This window comes from Nerophis ophidion, linkage group LG01 (assembly GCF_033978795.1).
Source record: "Nerophis ophidion isolate RoL-2023_Sa linkage group LG01, RoL_Noph_v1.0, whole genome shotgun sequence".
In the NCBI taxonomy this organism is placed as follows: Eukaryota; Metazoa; Chordata; class Actinopteri; order Syngnathiformes; family Syngnathidae; genus Nerophis; species Nerophis ophidion.
The window spans coordinates 54,814,423-54,834,981 of NC_084611.1; the positions used below are offsets into that span (position 1 = coordinate 54,814,423).

The following is a 20,559-nucleotide window of genomic DNA, read 5'->3' on the forward strand; positions in this document are numbered from 1 at the left end:
GGGCCTGTCGCGTAACGGGGTGTGCCAGGACCGGCCTCGAAGACAGCGACAGGTGAGTGGATGGCCCAAGTGGGCCTTGTTATCTAATCAGCTGTCGCCTTCATTTAGCAGCAGCCGGGATGAGACACGCTGTTGGAGCTGGAGTGAGAGCAAGCGAGAAACGGCCACAAAAAAGCAGTTGCTGGAAAGCAATAACTCCTGCACTAATTTATAAAAATAAAAGTGTTGTAACCCTTATACGGGCTCTCATGGTAGTGTTTGGTGGTCCGAGAAACCCACTGGAGGGCGAGCTCCACAAGCACCAGATCCAAAAATAGTTTTGAAATTTTTTTTCCATTCATGTAGCATGATGTGTCGGATGGAACTGCTCGATGCAGCAGAAGAAATTAAGCTTAATTTTTAATTTATATCATTATCATGTTAAACAAACTGTTATATACAATAATTTAGTGGTCATGTGGTCTACATAGCTTTAATTTTTGAGTCAGACCTAGTGATGATTGATTTTAGTCCTACTTTAGTCTCTAAAGGCTTAGTGGCCACATGCGTGGGCAGCACCTTTTATCTCTTATTTCCAAAATTGTGTACACTCCTGAATTGGTGTCTTATGGCCTCTTATGTGGACACATACTGCCATCTGGTGGTGTCAGAAGAGTATTACATACAATGGAATTTGAAAAAAAAAGATTAAAAATAAGAATTGGCATGTCACTAAACATGAAGTACAAATGTGTGTACTTATGGACTAAGTACATTATATTAAAAGATGATTATTAGTTTTTATTCTATTTAGGGTCCAATAAGCCCAAATAGCAAAGGGAATAAAAAAAAGGATGTAAACAAACAGCTTGGGCCTTAAGAGGTTCATGTCAAAAGTTTGGTGTGGACGACTGTGTGTCACCAGGACCGTGTTGAACCACAAGATTTGTCTCAGTGCACTTCCTGTGTTTATTCCATCCGCCAAAAAGGTTACAGTTTGTTTGGATTAACCTTTTAGATGTTTTGCTCTCCTCCCTTTTCTGACTCCCCCATCTCTTTGTTTCCAGCCAGGCTGAAATCATTACATAGGTACTTTCATTATTGGCAGAGGTTTGGAGTGCCTGAGAACTAGAGGACTTGTACAGTCTGGTGTGCCGTGGGAGATCATCTAATTTCACCTATTTGGGTTAAAAAGATGTTTTGCAAACCAGTAATTATAGACTGTAAATGATGTGTTGTCGTTGAGTATCGGTGCTGTCTAGAGCTCGGCAGAGTAAGCGTGTAATATTCTTCCATATCAGTAGGTGGCAGCCGGTAGCTAACTGTTTAGTAGACGTCGGAAACAGCGGCAGGCAGGGTTCAGGTAAAAATGTATCTGATGCTTAAACCAAAAATAAACAAAAGGCGAGTGCCCCTAAGAAAAGGCATTGAAGCTTAGAGAAGGCTATGCAGAACAAAACTAAAACTGAACTGGCTGCAAAGTAAACAAAAACAGAATGCTGGACGACAGCAAAGACTTACTGAGCAAAGACGGCGTCCATAATGTACATCCGAACATGACATGGCAATCAACAATGTCCCCGCAAAGAAGGGTAAAAACAACTGAAATATTCTTGATTGTTAAAACAAAGTAGAAATATCACTCAAAAGAAAGACATGAAACTGCTACAGGAAAATACGCAAGACAAGAAGTAAAACACTACACACAGGAAAACACCAAAAAACTCCAAATAAGTCAGGGCGTGATGTGACAGGTGGTGTCAGTACACCTACTTTGAGACAAGAGCTATATTGATGCATGCTTTATTATTAAAGTCATACCCTACAATTTCAACGACGACTTTTTACTGTCAACTGAGTTTCGTTTTTTGGGGGATTTTTTTGGTGTTGAAAAAAGCCGTTAAAAAAAATCATGCTTGCTGGTTTACGAGCGGACGAGCATGTTCGGCACCGCGTGCACAATGAGTACTTACAAACAGACAATGTGTGTCAAACAGGTGTGTCCAAAGCGCAGCGTGGGGGCCATTTGTGGCTCGTAGCTCAATTTCTATTGGCCCGCGACACATTCTTGAGAAAACTAAACAGGTCCCAAATCAGAACAAAAAAACAATGAAAAATTAAACGAGATAAAATCCCCCAAAAATGGCAGACGACTTGAGCGTCTTACTATATGAGGTCTTTGATGATTTCCGTGCGTCCTATCATGAATATAATAGGACTGAGTGTACTTAATTTAATTTAACTTAATAAATTTAATACAATTTAATTTAATTGAATAAATAATTGAGTGTACTTAAGCCTTCAAAAGTCTTTCAGTTGACGGTATAATAGCAATATCAGCAAATACAGGCTTACAATCGAACACAGTTAACATAAATACAAATAAAATAATTATTAAAATAATCACAAGTCTATATTAGCTATTTTAGCCTACTATCAAAATGACTATGTGTCGCAGGCTGGAGCAAATCTTCGTTGACAGAAATATTGAAATCTACTATTTATTCTACACATTTTTGCATTATCAATCAATCAATCAATCAATGTTTATTTATATAGCCCTAAATCACAAGTGTCTCAAAGGGCTGCACAAACCACAACGACATCCTCGGTACAGAGCCCACATAAGGGCAAGGAAAAACTCACACCCAATGGGACGTCCGTGTCAGTGACAATGATGACTATGAGAAACCTTGGTGGGGACCGCATATGTTGGCCCCTCACATCATTAAATTTTTCTTGATGTGGCCCTCGCTGGAAAATGTTTGGACACTTCCAGTGTAAACAGAAAAGGGAGAACGGACGCATTTTGGCTTAAAAACTAATGATAAAGGTGGAGTTAGAACACTGGAAGAGGTGCTTTAAGACATGGCTCGCTGGCGGCTAACGTCCATCCGCAGTGTTTTAGCTACTTCTAAATCTCTAATCCTCATCTCCATGGCGACAAATAAAGTATGTCCCTGCAGGACGAAGAATAGCTAAACACGCTTCCACTACACACCGTATCAAAATGTAAACAAACGCCATTGGTGGATCTACACCTGACGTCCACTGTAATGATACCAACTACAGTTGTGTATCTAGTCGATACTACTATGATTACGTCGATATTTTTTGGAATCACAACATCTTCTATCATTTTTTGTACAAATATATTAAGTTTATAAACTCGGGAAATATGTCCCTGGACATATGAGGACTTTGAATATGACTGTGGGTAAATGACACAGCTGTGAGTGTTTGTCTGATCACCTGTCGCTCTGGTAAAGGCAGCAGTCGGGAAGGAGAGGGGAGGTTGATGGTGGAGAGAAAGAGAGAGAGACAGAGAGGACACTGATGGCTGGAAAGCAACCGAAAGAACATTTAATGAAAAATAAAACATTGTTCTCAAAGATGAACGAGGCTGTCATGTCCGTCCTTGGTGGTCCGAAGAACCCGGAGGAGCAAGACTTCCACAATGACCAATATATGATCCTGTAACTACTTGGTATCGGACTGATACCCAAATGTGTGGTATCATCCAAAACTAAAGTAAAAAGTCCAAACAACAGAACAATAAGTGATTATTACATTTAACAGAAGTGTAGATAGAACATGTTAAAAGAGAAAGTAAGCAGATATTAACAGTAAACGAACAAGTAGATCAATAGTTCATTTTCTACCACTTTTCCTTAATAATGTCGACAAAATAACAGAATGGAAAATGACACAATATGTTACTGCATATGTCAGGAGACTAAATTACAGGGTTTCCTGCAGCGCTTTGTTGTCAAGGTGGCCGCCTTAACAAAAAAGAGCCACCACCTAAACTAAAGTCTTAAAAAAACAACAACAAAAAAACATTTATTTATTTTTATTTTTTTTTTTGTCCTGTAAATTAGGCATGAGTTGAGCATATGTCAGCATGTGGCCCCACTTTTAAATCGTTTTCAAACGCTTATTTACAGTAAGTCTTTATATTGACTTAGTCATTATTTTGTCTTAGTAAGTCAATATTTACTAAGTCAAAAAAAATGACATACTTAGTATCTCAGGTAACTAGGACTGTTTTGTTTTTATTTTACGGAAACAATATCGAGATATACATCGTGTATTGCCACTTAGCATACGGAGCGGAAAACACAACCAAAAGTTGTAGGCTTCTTCACGCGACGAAGCCGGCCAAGTTCACCACAGTCTGTAGTCTATTGCCCCCGCAGGCTGCGGTGATAGTCGTGATGGTGGCGACAGGCCAAATTACACTGTTCCTTACACCCACCCAGCCCCTTCCCAGTCCGTCCCGCCTGTCCCGGGCGGTGCCCTCTACCCCCTGGAGAGACACCACCATAACTAACACATTTTCTGGGGGAAACACTGAAATTAGGAACCTTTGTTTGTTTATTTACTACTAAAAGACAAGTTGTCTTGTATGTTCACTATTTTATTTAAGGACAAACTTTCAATAATAAACATATGTTTAATGTATCCTAAGATTTGGTTAAAATAAAGCCAATAATGCCATATTTGTGGTCCCCTTTATTTAGAAAAGTATCGAAAAGTACTGAAAAGTATCGAAATAATTTTGGAACTGGTACCGGTACCAAAATATTGGTATCGGTACAACACTGGGCGGTATAGCTCGATTGGTAGAGCGGCCATGCCAGCAACTTGAGGGTTCCAGGTTCGATCCCCGCTTCCGCCATCCTAGTTACTACCGTTTTGTCCTTGGGCAAGACACTTTACCCACCTGCTCCCAGTTCCACCCCCACTGGTTTAAATCAACCTAGATATTTCACTATGTAAAGCTCTTTGAGTCACTAGAGAAAAGCGCTATATAAATATAATTCACTTCAATATTTCCTATTCTGTGGTTCAATCAATCAATCAATGTTGATTTATGTAGTCTTAAATCACAAGTGTTGTTGTTGACTTTGGACTGGCAACTGCACATGCTCAAGGCCACGGAACAGAGACACACTGCAGGCTTACACACAAACATGCATCCAAAAAATATACGCCACACATACACACCCCACCCCTCTAACCCAAAGTCCTCGACGCAAATATCATAGGGGTGATAAAAGGATGCTCAGCGCCTGAGAGCTGCGGCCTACCACCATGACCCCGCACTCCCTTCCCTCTGTTGCGAGATATCTCGAGATGTACGTTGTAATATGTATATGTGCTTTGCTATGGATGTTTTTTTTTCCAACTCCAGTCTAGATTGTATTTTTTTTTATTCATCCTTACCCAGCGTTTACCTTTTTCCCCATCTTTTACGGGGTGCCTTGTGGCGACCCATTAGCGTTCCAGTTCTGTAACCCTGTACACTGTTTGTCTGATCTTGAACGGGTTTGTGCTGAAAACAAAGTTTTGTTGTACTTGTGCAATGAGAATAAAGACTTATCTATCTATCTCAAAGGGGCTGAACAAGCCACAACGACATCCTCGGTCCAGAGGCCACGTCAGGGCAAGGAAAAACTCAAGTTAGTTCTTAGTTCTCTAATGCCGGACAACAATGTTGTCATCTGAACTTATAGCAAAGTTATTTCTGCTCCGGCACCACGTCGTTGTGTGAGTGTAGACCGCACAGTAAAATCTGGGTCAGTGGTTCTGACTTTCAGCTGAACTGACAAACTCATCTTGTTTTGGTTAGACATTTTTACTCAATGGTATTTGACTCTTTTGACAGCTGTTTTTCCTCCAACAACAACAAAACACAACATGCCTGCGGCGTTCTCTTTTAAAATCTCTATGAATTGTTTTTTTTTTTGGTGTAGAGCAGGGGTCACCAACGCTGGGCCCGCGGGCACCAGGTCGCCCGTGAGGACCAGATAAGTCGCCCGCTGGCCTGTCCTAAAAATAGCTCAAATAGCAGCACTTACCAGTGAGCAGCCTCTATTTCTTTAATTTTATTTATTTACTAGCAAGCTGGTCTCGCTTTGCTCAACATTTTTAATTCTAAGAGAGCCAAAACTCAAATAGAATTTGAAAATCCCCCAAAAATATTTTAAAGACTTGGTCTTCACTTGTTTGAATAAATTGATTTATTTTTTTACTTTGCTTCTTATAACTTTCAGAAAGACAATTTTAGAGAAAAAATACAACCTTAAAAATGATTTCAGGATTTTTAAGCATATATATACCTTTTTACCTTTTAAGTTCCTTCCTCTTCTTTCCTGACAATTTAAATCAATGTTCAAGTAAATGTATTTTTTTATTGTAAAGAATAATAAATACATTTTAATTTAATTCTTCATTTTAGCTTCTGTTTTTTCGACGAAGAATATTTGTAAAATATTTCTTCAGAGTTATTATGATTAAAATTCAAAAAAATTATTCTGGCAAATCTAGAACATCTGTAAAATCAAATTAAAATCTTATTTCAAAGTCTTTTGAATTTCTTTTAAAGTTTTTGCTCTGGAAAATCTAGAAGAAGTAATGATTTGTCTTTGTTAGAAATATAGCTTGGTCCAATTTGTTATATATTCTAACAAAGTGCAGATTGGATTTAGAACATGTTATCGAAAATATATATTTATTGTGAGAAATCATTAAGATGATCAGTGTTTCCACATAGAAAAATATCATTGATTATTAATAATAACAGAGTTAAAGGTAAATTGAGCAAATTGGCTATTTTTGGCAATTTATTTAAGTGTGTATCAAACTGGTAGCCCTTTGCATTAATCAGTACCCAAGAAGTAGCTCATCCATCCATCCATCCATCCATTTTCTACCGCTTATTCCCTTTCGGGGTCACAGGGGGCGCTGGCGCCTATCTCAGCTACAATCGGGCGGAAGGCAGGGTACACCCTGGACAAGTCGCCACCTCATCGCAGGGCCAACACAGATAGACAGACAACATTCACACTCACATTCACACACTAGGGCCAATTTAGTGTTGCCAATCAACCTATCCCCAGGTGCATGTCTTTGGAAAAAAGGTTGGTGACCCCTGGTCTAAATTGACTGTTTACAATGTTGCTCAGTATGCATCCTTTATCCGAGGAGGGCATACATCGCATGCATCGTTCCACTTGTAGACTCCTTTCGAACTTCACATCAAATTACAGTGAGATGAATAACAAAATCCCCTTTTTTCCACCACAAGAACCCTTCCAACGGAAACCACCCGGGTAAATAGGTTCGTTCCCCTAGCGGTCAGAGTGGTTCCACCCCTATTCAATTGTTCTTGAAACAAATGCACAATTGTGGGCTGGAGAACACGGTTTAGTGTAACGCGTTTGGTACTCAACTTGTCATCTTTATTTAAGCCAGTGACAGGTTGCAATTTATTTGAAAAGATTCATTTTGATACGCAAAACTGTGAGACGCTGAAATACACATTTCCAGAGGTTTGGGAAATCTTTTTTTTCTTTGGAAAAACAGCTGGTGGATCCAGGTGTAGGATACACGTCCAAACTAGGGTTCTAAAGTATACCGGTACTAATAAACTACCGCGGTACTAATGAAATAAGGAACAATACTGGCATTGAAAAATACCGGTACCGTATTTTCCAGACTATAAGGAACACAAAAAATCATTTTTCCCCCTTGTAATGTACGGAATGATTCTGGTTTTGCTTACCGACCTCGAAGCTATTTTATTTGGTACATAGTGTGATGATAAGTGTGACTAGTAGATGGCAGTCACACATAAGAGGTACATCTGGACTGCTATATCATGTATTTTCCGGACTATTAGGCGCACTTAAATTCCTTTTTTCCTCCTTATAACCCGGTGCGCCTAGTGTACGGAATTATTCTGGTTTTGCTTACCGACCTCGAAGCTAATTTTTTTGGTACATGGTGTAATGATAAGTGTGACCAGTAGATGGCAGACAAACATAAGAGCCACTGTAGACTGCAATTTAATGGCAGTCATATACAAGAGAGCAAGTAGACTGCAATATGACTCAAGTAAACAACCAGTAGATGGCAGTCAAACATAAGAGATACATGTAGACTGCAATATAATGGCAGTCATTCACAAGAGATACGTGTAGACTCCAATATGACTCAAGTAAACAATTAGTAAATGGCAGTCAAACATAAGAAATACATGTATACTGCAATATAATGGCAGTCATACACAAGAGATACGTGTAGCCTGCAATATGACTCAAGTAAACAAACAGTAGATGGCAGTCAAACATAAGTTATACCTATAGACTGCAATATGACTCAAGTAAACAACCAGCAGATGGCAGTCAAACATAAGAGATATGTGTAGATTGCAATATAATGGCAGTCATACACAAGAGAGACGTGTACACTGCAATATGACTCAAGTAAACAACCAGTAGATGGCAGTAAAACATAAGTTATACGTGTAGACTGCAATATGACTCAAGTAAACAACCAGCAGATGACAGTCAAACATAATAGATATGTGTAGATTGCAATATAATGGCAGTCATACACAAGAGAGACGTGTACACTGCAATATGACTCAAGTAAACAACCAGTAGATGGCAGTCAAACATAAGAGATATGTGTAGACTGCAATATGACTAAGGGAAAACAACAACAACCATACGTTCCATTGAAAATATACACACAGTGCTCAAAAATCATAAATGACGGGGAGAAGACGCTGCCGAAATGAGCAACGTAGATAAGACCGCCCACAAAACGGCGCATCCAGAAGCGAGTGTTAGAAAGCGGCTTGAAGATGATCTGTAAAACATCATCGATGCAACAATTTGACCAAAGAACTACCATTACATGTTATGTTATATTATACGGATACAGAGCTAACATTTCAACATTGATGACATGTATCAAAGTAACAGATATACATTGTTTACCATAAATGGTAAACAATGTTTATCGGGTAGGATTAGATCAACGTCGCTTCTGCCTACTCTTTATCAGACATGTTAAGAAAATTAAAAATATTATGATGTATTGATATTGCACACATGTTCAGAATAAACTTCAACCAACATATGGTATTTGCAAAGTACTGGTATCCGATACCAGCCTCAATTTCCTCGGTATCGAATCTGGGGGGAAAACAGTTGTATCGCACCTCACTAATTACAGTACAAAAAAAGTAAAGAACCCCGGTGTGCTGCTTTATACATTTTATTTTTGATGAAAAATAAAATCCTAAACTGTCAAAAAACACGTCAAAACCTGTTATTGTTAGAAGGACATATGTTTCCAACATTTAACAAAAGTCCATACATCCATTCTACCGCTAAGAGATCAACATATGAACGTAATACTGTCATTCCTTTCGACATTATAAGCAAAATAACCAAACGGGGCACATTGTGAGGCTTTAACTGTCAGAGTCATAGAATCGTTTAAATGTTACAAAAGTCAGACTCACCTTTAAAATGTGTCTTTAACGTCGACTGTTCGTCCTTCCATGGAGACAATGGCAAAACTTCACAGGCAAGTAAACTTGCACATTTTCCAGCACGCCTCCTCGCTAAGTTTGTGTATTTTGTCCTTGACTATTTAGTTGATTATGGCGCATGCTGATGGACGACTGGAGAAGCTCTACGCCTTACTTTCCACACAAAGAAAAAATGACGCGTTTATGTTTTTCTCTCATTTTTTTTTTTTACTTCTTCAGACTCTTGACGGCGTCACAGCATTGCACTTTTCTGACCTCTAGTGGCCGAGATTGGCCATAACAAGAAGGAAATGTAATAAGTGGCTATCAATGCTCACCTCTAGTGGCCAAAATTGGCCATAACAAGATGGATCTAGCATAATAGTGTGAGTCCAGTCCATAGTGGATCTAACATAATATTGTGAGAGTCCAGTCCATAGTGGATCTAACATAATATTGTGAGACTCCAGTCCACAGTGGGTCTAACATAATAGTGTGGGAGTCCAGTCCATAGTGGATCTAACATAATATTGTGAGAGTCCAGTCCATAGTGGATCTAACATAATAGTGAGAGTCCAGTCCATATTGGATCTAACATAATAGTGTGAGAGTCCAGTCCATAGTGGATCTAACATAATATTGTGAGAGTCCAGTCCATAGTGGATCTAACATAATATTGTGAGAGTCCAGTCCATAGTGGATCTAACATAATAGTGTGGGAGTCCAGTCCACAGTGGATCTAACATAATATTGTGAGAGTCCAGTCCATAGTGGATCTAACATAATATTGTGAGACTCCAGTCCATAGTGGATCTAACATAATAGTGAGAGTCCAGTCCATAGTGGATCTAACATAATATTGTGAGACTCCAGTCCATAGTGGATCTAACATAATATTGTGAGAGTCCAGTCCATAGTGGATCTAACATAATATTGTGAGAGTCCAGTCCATAGTGGATCTAACATAATAGTGAGAGTCCAGTTCACAGTGGATCTAACATAATAGTGTGGGAGTCCAGTCCATAGTGGATCTAACATAAAAGTGAGAGAGTCCAGTCCACAGTGGATCTAACATAATAGTGTGAGAGTCCAGTCCATAGTGGATCTAACATAATATTGTGAGAGTCCAGTCCATAGTGGATCTAACATAATATTATGAAAGTCCAGTCCAGAGTGGATCTAACATAATAGTGTGAGAGTCCAGTCCCTAGTGGATCTAACATAATAGTGAGAGAGTCCAGTCCATAGTGGATCTAACATAATATTGTGAGAGTCCAGTCCATAGTGGATCTAACATAATATTGTGAGACTCCAGTCCATAGTGGATCTAACATAATAGTGTGGGAGTCCAGTCCATAGTGGATCTACCATAATATTGTGAGAGTCCAGTCCATAGTGGATCTAACATAATATTGTGAGAGTCCAGTCCATAGTGCATCTAACATAATATTGTGAAACTCCAGTAAATAGTGGATCTAGCATAATAGTGTGGGAGTCCAGTCCATAGTGGATCTAACATAATATTGTGAGAGTCCAGTCCATAATGGATCTAGCATAATAGTGTGAGAGTCCAGTCCATAGTGGATCTAACATAATAGTGTGAGAGTCCAGTCCATAGTGGATCTAACATAATATTGTGAGAGTCCAGTCCATAGTGGATCTAACATAATATTGTGAGAGTCCAGTCCATAGTGGATCTAACATAATAGTGTGAGAGTCCAGTCCATAGTGGATCTAACATAATAGTGTGAGAATCCAGTCCATAGTGGATCTAACATAATAGTGTGAGAGTCCAGTCCATAGTGGATCTAACATAATAGTGTGAGAGTCCAGTCCATAGTGGATCTAACATAATATTGTGAGAGTCCAGTCCATAGTGGATCTAACATAATAATGTGAAAGTCCAGTCCATTGTGGTTCTAGCATAATATTGTGAGAGTCCAGTCCATAGTGGATCTAACATAATAGTGAGAGTCCAGTCCATATTGGATCTAACATAATAGTGTGGGAGTCCAGTCCATAGTGGATCTAACATAATATTGTGAGAGTCCAGTCCATAGTGGATCTAACATAATATTGTGAGAGTCCAGTCCATAGTGGATCTAACATAATATTGTGAGACTCCAGTCCATAGTGGATCTAACATAATAGTGTGGGAGTCCAGTCCATAGTGGATCTAACATAATAGTGTGAAAGTCCAGTCCAGAGTGGATGTAACATAATATTGTGAGACTCCAGTCCATAGTGGATCTAACATAATAGTGTGAGAGTCCAGTCCATAGTGGATCTAACATAATATTGTGAGAGTCCAGTTCACAGTGGATCTAACATAATAGTGTGAGAGTCCAGTCCATAGTGGATCTAACATAATATTGTGAGAGTCCAGTCCATAGTGGATCTAAAATAATATTGTGAGAGTCCAGTCCATAGTGGATCTAACATAATATTGTGAGACTCCAGTCCATAGTGGATCTAACATAATAGTGAGAGTCCAGTCCATAGTGGATCTAACATAATATTGTGAGACTCCAGTCCATAGTGGATCTAACATAATATTGTGAGAGTCCAGTCCATAGTGGATCTAACATAATAGTGTGGGAGTCCAGTCCATAGTGGATCTAACATAAAAGTGAGAGTCCAGTTCACAGTGGATCTAACATAATAGTGTGGGAGTCCAGTCCATAGTGGATCTAACATAAAAGTGAGAGTCCAGTCCACAGTGGATCTAACATAATAGTGTGAGAGTCCAGTCCATAGTGGATCTAACATAATATTATGAAAGTCCAGTCCAGAGTGGATCTAACATAATAGTGTGAGAGTCCAGTCCCTAGTGGATCTAACATAATAGTGAGAGAGTCCAGTCCATAGTGGATCTAACATAATATTGTGAGAGTCCAGTCCATAGTGGATCTAACATAATATTGTGAGAGTCCAGTCCATAGTGGATCTAACATAATAGTGTGAGAGTCCAGTCCATAGTGGATCTAACATAATAGTGTGAGAATCCAGTCCATAGTGGATCTAACATAATAGTGTGAGAGTCCAGTCCATAGTGGATCTAACATAATATTGTGAGAGTCCAGTCCATAGTGGATCTAACATAATATTGTGAGAGTCCAGTCCATAGTGGATCTAACATAATAATGTGAGAGTCCAGTCCATAGTGGATCTAACATAATAGTGTGAGAACCCAGTCCATAGTGGATCTAACATAATAGTGTGAGAGTCCAGTCCATAGTGGATCTAACATAATAGTGTGAGAGTCCAGTCCATAGTGAATCTAACATAATATTGTGAGAGTCCAGTCCATAGTGGATCTAACATAATAATGTGAAAGTCCAGTCCATAGTGGATGTAACATACGTGTGAGAATCCAGTCCCTAGTGGATCTAGCATAATAGTGAGAGAATCCAGTCCATAGTGGATCTAACATAATAGTGTGAGAGTCCAGTCCATAGTGGATCTAACATAATAGTGAGAGAGTCCAGTCCATAGTGGATCTAACATAATAGTGTGAGAGTCCAGTCCATAGTGGATCTAACATAATATTGTGAGTCCAGTCCATAGTGGATTTACCATAATATTGTGAGAGTCCAGTCCAGAGTGGATCTAACATAATATTGTGGGAGTGCAGTCCATAGTGGATCTAACATAATATTGTGAGAGTCCAGTCCATAGTGGATCTAACATAATATTGTGAGACTCCAGTCCATAGTGGATCTAACAGAATAGTGTGGGAGTCCAGTCCATAGTGGATCTAACATAATAGTGTGAAAGTCCAGTCCAGAGTGGATGTAACATAATATTGTGAGACTCCAGTCCATAGTGGATCTAACATAATAGTGTGAGAGTCCAGTCCATGGTGGATCTAACATAATATTGTGAATCCAGACCATAGTGGATCTAACATAATATTGTGAGAGTCCAGTTCACAGTGGATCTAACATAATATTGTGAGAGTCCAGTCCATAGTGGATCTAACATAATAGTGTGGGAGTCCAGTCCATAGTGGATCTAACATAATAGTGTGGGAGTCCAGTCCACAGTGGATCTAACATAATATTGTGAGAGTCCAGTCCATAGTGGGTATAACATAATATTGTGAGACTCCAGTCCATAGTGGATCTAACATAATAGTGTGAGAGTCCAGTCCATAGTGGATGTAACATAATATTGTGAGACTCCAGTCCATAGTGGATCTAACATAATAGTGTGGGAGTCCAGTCCACAGTGGATCTAACATAATATTGTGAGAGTCCAGTCCATAGTGGATCTAACATAATATTGTGAGACTCCAGTCCATAGTGGATCTAACATAATAGTGTGAGAGTCCAGTCCATAGTGGATCTAACATAATAGTGTGAGAGTCCAGTCCATAGTGGATCTAACATAATATTGTGAGAGTCCAGTCCATAGTGGATCTAACATAATAATGTGAAAGTCCAGTCCATTGTGGATCTAGCATAATATTGTGAGAGTCCAGTCCATAGTGGATCTAACATAATATTGTGAGAGTCCAGTCCATAGTGGATCTAACATAATATTGTGAGACTCCAGTCCATAGTGGATCTAACATAATATTGTGAGAGTCCAGTCCATAGTGGATCTAACATAATAATGTGAAAGTCCAGTCCATTGTGGATCTAGCATAATATTGTTAGAGTCCAGTCCATAGTGGATCTAACATAATAGTGAGAGTCCAGTCCATATTGGATCTAACATAATAGTGTGGGAGTCCAGTCCATAGTGGATCTAACATAATATTGTGAGAGTCCAGTCCATAGTGGATCCAACATAATATTGTGAGAGTCCAGTCCAGAGTGGATCTAACATAATATTGTGAGTCCAGTCCATAGTGGATCTAACATAATATTGTGAGAGTCCAGTTCACAGTGGATCTAACATAATATTGTGAGACTCCAGTCCATAGTGGATCTAACATAATAGTGTGAGAGTCCAGTCCATAGTGGATCTAACATAATATTGTGAGAGTCCAGTCCATAGTGGATCTAACATAATATTGTGAGAGTCCAGTTCATAGTGGATCTAACATAATATTGTGAGAGTCCAGTCCATAGTGGATCTAACATAATATTGTGAGACTCCAGTCCATAGTGGATCTAACATAATAGTGAGAGTCCAGTCCATAGTGGATCTAACATAATATTGTGAGACTCCAGTCCATAGTGGATCTAACATAATATTGTGAGAGTCCAGTCCATAGTGGATCTAACATAATATTGTGAGAGTCCAGTCCATAGTGGATCTAACATAATAGTGAGAGTCCAGTTCACAGTGGATCTAACATAATAGTGTGGGAGTCCAGTCCATAGTGGATCTAACATAAAAGTGAGAGAGTCCAGTCCACAGTGGATCTAACATAATAGTGTGAGAGTCCAGTCCATAGTGGATCTAACATAATATTGTGAGAGTCCAGTCCATAGTGGATCTAACATAATATTATGAAAGTCCAGTCCAGAGTGGATCTAACATAATAGTGTGAGAGTCCAGTCCCTAGTGGATCTAACATAATAGTGAGAGGGTCCAGTCCATAATGGATCTAACATAATATTGTGAGAGTCCAGTCCTTAGTGGATCTAACATAATAGTGTGAGAGTCCAGTCCATAGTGGATCTAACATAATAGTGTGAGAGTCCAGTCCATAGTGGATCTAACATAATAGTGTGAGAATCCAGTCCATAGTGGATCTAACATAATAGTGTGAGAGTCCAGTCCATAGTGGATCTAACATAATAGTGTGAGAGTCCAGTCCATAGTGGATCTAACATAATAGTGTGAGAATCCAGTCCATAGTGGATCTAACATAATAGTGTGAGAGTCCAGTCCATAGTGGATCTAACATAATATTGTGAGAGTCCAGTCCATAGTGGATCTAACATAATATTGTGAGAGTCCAGTCCATAGTGGATCTAACATAATAGTGTGAGAGTCCAGTCCATAGTGGATCTAACATAATAGTGTGAGAACCCAGTCCATAGTGGATCTAACATAATAGTGTGAGAGTCCAGTCCATAGTGGATCTAACATAATAGTGTGAGAGTCCAGTCCATAGTGGATCTAACATAATATTGTGAGAGTCCAGTCCATAGTGGATCTAACATAATAATGTGAAAGTCCAGTCCATAGTGGATGTAACATAAGTGTGAGAATCCAGTCCCTAGTGGATCTAGCATAATAGTGAGAGAATCCAGTCCATAGTGGATCTAACATAATAGTGTGAGAGTCCAGTCCATAGTGGATCTAACATAATAGTGAGAGAGTCCAGTCCATAGTGGATCTAACATAATAGTGTGAGAGTCCAGTCCATAGTGGATCTAACATAATATTGTGAGTCCAGTCCATAGTGGATCTACCATAATATTGTGAGAGTCCAGTCCGGAGTGGATGTAACATAATAGTGTGAGAGTCGAGTCCATTGTGGATCTAACATAATATTGTGAGAGTCCAGTCCATTGTGGATCTAGCATAATATTGTGAGAGTCCAGTCCATAGTGGATCTAACATAATAGTGAGAGTCCAGTCCATATTGGATCTAACATAATAGTGTGGGAGTCCAGTCCATAGTGGATCTAACATAATATTGTGAGAGTCCAGTCCATAGTGGATCTAACATAATATTGTGAGAGTCCAGTCCATAGTGGATCTAACATAATATTGTGAGACTCCAGTCCATAGTGGATCTAACATAATAGTGTGGGAGTCCAGTCCATAGTGGATCTAACATAATAGTGTGAAAGTCCAGTCCAGAGTGGATGTAACATAATATTGTGAGACTCCAGTCCATAGTGGATCTAACATAATAGTGTGAGAACCCAGTCCATAGTGGATCTAACATAATAGTGTGAGAGTCCAGTCCATAGTGGATCTAACATAATAGTGTGAGAGTCCAGTCCATAGTGGATGTAACATAATATTGTGAGACTCCAGTCCATAGTGGATCCAACATAATAGTGTGAGACTCCAGTCCATAGTGGATCTAACATAATAGTGTGAGAGTCCAGTCCATAGTGGATCTAACATAATATTGTGAGTCCAGACCATAGTGGATCTAACATAATATTGTGAGAGTCCAGTTCACAGTGGATCTAACATAATATTGTGAGAGTCCAGTCCATAGTGGATCCAACATAATAGTGTGGGAGTCCAGTCCATAGTGGATCTAACATAATATTGTGAGAGTCCAGTCCATAGTGGATCTAACATAATATTGTGAGAGTCCAGTCCATAGTGGATCTAACATAATATTGTGAGAGTCCAGTCCATAGTGGATCTAACATAATATTGTGAGACTCCAGTCCATAGTGGATCTAACATAATAGTGAGAGTCCAGTCCATAGTGGATCTAACATAATATTGTGAGAGTCCAGTCCATAGTGGATCTAACATAATATTGTGAGAGTCCAGTCCATAGTGGATCTAACATAATATTGTGAGAGTCCAGTCCATAGTGGATCTAACATAATATTGTGAGAGTCCAGTCCATAGTGGATCTAACATAATAGTGAGAGTCCAGTTCACAGTGGATCTAACATAATAGTGTGGGAGTCCAGTCCATAGTGGATCTAACATAAAAGTGAGAGAGTCCAGTCCACAGTGGATCTAACATAATAGTGTGAGAGTCCAGTCCATAGTGGATCTAACATAATATTGTGAGAGTCCAGTCCATAGTGGATCTAACATAATAGTGAGAGTCCAGTTCACAGTGGATCTAACATAATAGTGTGGGAGTCCAGTCCATAGTGGATCTAACATAAAAGTGAGAGAGTCCAGTCCACAGTGGATCTAACATAATAGTGTGAGAGTCCAGTCCATAGTGGATCTAACATAATATTGTGAGAGTCCAGTCCATAGTGGATCTAACATAATATTATGAAAGTCCAGTCCAGAGTGGATCTAACATAATAGTGTGAGAGTCCAGTCCCTAGTGGATCTAACATAATAGTGAGAGGGTCCAGTCCATAGTGGATCTAACATAAAAGTGAGAGAGTCCAGTCCACAGTGGATCTAACATAATAGTGTGAGAGTCCAGTCCATAGTGGATCTAACATAATAGTGTGAGAATCCAGTCCATAGTGGATCTAACATAATATTATGAAAGTCCAGTCCAGAGTGGATCTAACATAATAGTGTGAGAGTCCAGTCCCTAGTGGATCTAACATAATAGTGAGAGGGTCCAGTCCATAGTGGATCTAACATAAAAGTGAGAGAGTCCAGTCCATAGTGGATCTAACATAATAGTGTGAGAGTCCAGTCCATAGTGGATCTAACATAATAGTGTGAGAATCCAGTCCATAGTGGATCTAACATAATAGTGTGAGAGTCCAGTCCATAGTGGATCTAACATAATAATGTGAAAGTCCAGTCCATAGTGGATGTAACATAAGTGTGAGAATCCAGTCCCTAGTGGATCTAGCATAATAGTGAGAGAATCCAGTCCATAGTGGATCTAACATAATAGTGTGAGAGTCCAGTCCATAGTGGATCTAACATAATAGTGAGAGAGTCCAGTCCATAGTGGATCTAACATAATAGTGTGAGAGTCCAGTCCATAGTGGATCTAACATAATATTGTGAGTCCAGTCCATAGTGGATCTACCATAATATTGTGAGAGTCCAGTCCGGAGTGGATGTAACATAATAGTGTGAGAGTCGAGTCCATTGTGGATCTAACATAATATTGTGAGAGTCCAGTCCATTGTGGATCTAGCATAATATTGTGAGAGTCCAGTCCATAGTGGATCTAACATAATAGTGAGAGTCCAGTCCATATTGGATCTAACATAATAGTGTGGGAGTCCAGTCCATAGTGGATCTAACATAATATTGTGAGAGTCCAGTCCATAGTGGATCTAACATAATATTGTGAGAGTCCAGTCCATAGTGGATCTAACATAATATTGTGAGACCCCAGTCCATAGTGGATCTAACATAATAGTGTGGGAGTCCAGTCCATAGTGGATCTAACATAATAGTGTGAAAGTCCAGTCCAGAGTGGATGTAACATAATATTGTGAGACTCCAGTCCATAGTGGATCTAACATAATAGTGTGAGAACCCAGTCCATAGTGGATCTAACATAATAGTGTGAGAGTCCAGTCCATAGTGGATCTAACATAATAGTGTGAGAGTCCAGTCCATAGTGGATCCAACATAATATTGTGAGAGTCCAGTCCATAGTGGATCTAACATAATAATGTGAAAGTCCAGTCCATAGTGGATCTAACATAATATTGTGAGACTCCAGTCCATAGTGGATCTAACATAATAGTGTGGGAGTCCAGTCCATAGTGGATCTAACATAATAGTGTGAAAGTCCTGTCCAGAGTGGATGTAACATAATATTGTGAGACTCCAGTCCATAGTGGATCCAACATAATAGTGTGAGACTCCAGTCCATAGTGGATCTAACATAATAGTGTGAGAGTCCAGTCCATAGTGGATCTAACATAATATTGTGAGTCCAGACCATAGTGGATCTAACATAATATTGTGAGAGTCCAGTTCACAGTGGATCTAACATAATATTGTGAGAGTCCAGTCCATAGTGGATCCAACATAATATTGTGAGAGTCCAGTTCACAGTGGATCTAACATAATATTGTGGGAGTCCAGTCCATAGTGGATCTAACATAATATTGTGAGAGTCCAGTCCATAGTGGATCTAACATAATATTGTGAGAGTCCAGTCCATAGTGGATCTAACATAATATTGTGAGAGTCCAGTCCATAGTGGATCTAACATAATATTGTGAGACTCCAGTCCATAGTGGATCTAACATAATAGTGAGAGTCCAGTCCATAGTGGATCTAACATAATATTGTGAGACTCCAGTCCATAGTGGATCTAACATAATATTGTGAGAGTCCAGTCCATAGTGGATCTAACATAATATTGTGAGAGTCCAGTCCATAGTGGATCTAACATAATAGTGAGAGTCCAGTTCACAGTGGATCTAACATAATAGTGTGGGAGTCCAGTCCATAGTGGATCTAACATAAAAGTGAGAGAGTCCAGTCCACAGTGGATCTAACATAATAGTGTGAGAGTCCAGTCCATAGTGGATCTAACATAATATTGTGAGAGTCCAGTCCATAGTGGATCTAACATAATATTATGAAAGTCCAGTCCAGAGTGGATCTAACATAATAGTGTGAGAGTCCAGTCCCTAGTGGATCTAACATAATAGTGAGAGAGTCCAGTCCATAGTGGATCTAACATAATATTGTGAGAGTCCAGTCCATAGTGGATCTAACATAATATTGTGAGAGTCCAGTCCATAGTGGATCTAACATAATAGTGTGAAAGTCCAGTCCATAGTGGATCTAACATAATAGTGTGAGAATCCAGTCCATAGTGGATCTAACATAATAGTGTGAGAGTCCAGTCCATAGTGGATCTAACATAATATTGTGAGAGTCCAGTCCATAGTGGATCTAACATAATAGTGTGGGAGTCCAGTCCATAGTGGATCTAACATAATAGTGTGAGAACCCAGTCCATAGCGGATCTAACATAATAGTGTGAGAGTCCAGTCCATAGTGGATCTAACATAATATTGTGAGAGTCCAGTCCATAGTGGATCTAACATAATAATGTGAAAGTCCAGTCCATAGTGGATGTAACATAAGTGTGAGAATCCAGTCCCTAGTGGATCTAGCATAATAGTGAGAGAATCCAGTCCATAGTGGATCTAACATAATAGTGTGATAGTCCAGTCCATAGTGGATCTAACATAATAGTGAGAGAGTCCAGTCCATAGTGGATCTAACATAATAGTGTGAGAGTCCAGTCCATAGTGGATCTAACATAATATTGTGAGTCCAGTCCATAGTGGATCTACCATAATAGTGTGAGAGTCGAGTCCATTGTGGATCTAACATAATATTGTGAGAGTCCAGTCCATTGTGGATCTAGCATAATATTGTGAGAGTCCAGTCCATAGTGGATCTAACATAATAGTGAGAGTCCAGTCCTATTGGATCTAACATAATATTGTGAGAGTCCAGTCCATAGTGGATCTAACATAATATTGTGAGAGTCCAGTCCATAGTGGATCCAACATAATATTGTGAGACTCCAGTCCATAGTGGATCTAACATAATAGTGTGGGAGTCCAGTCCATAGTGGATCTAACATAATATTGTGAGAGTCCAGTCCATAGTGGATCTAACATAATATTGTGAGAGTCCAGTCCATAGTGGATCTAACATAATAGTGTGAGAACCCA

The 20,559-nt window shown here is 39.3% G+C and overlaps 1 protein-coding gene across 2 annotated transcripts in view; it reads right to left on the reverse strand.

Annotated features, from left to right (window-relative positions):
- LOC133557255 (ras and Rab interactor 2-like) overlaps positions 1-9,522 on the reverse strand; it is a 100,661-nt gene extending 91,139 nt beyond the window's left edge. For both annotated transcript variants that reach the window (XM_061907602.1, XM_061907610.1), the window contains exon 1: positions 9,302-9,522. The gene's annotated coding sequence lies outside the window, so the exon portion shown is untranslated. The remainder of the gene's footprint in view (positions 1-9,301) is intronic.
- Between the last annotated feature and the right edge of the window lie 11,037 nt (positions 9,523-20,559).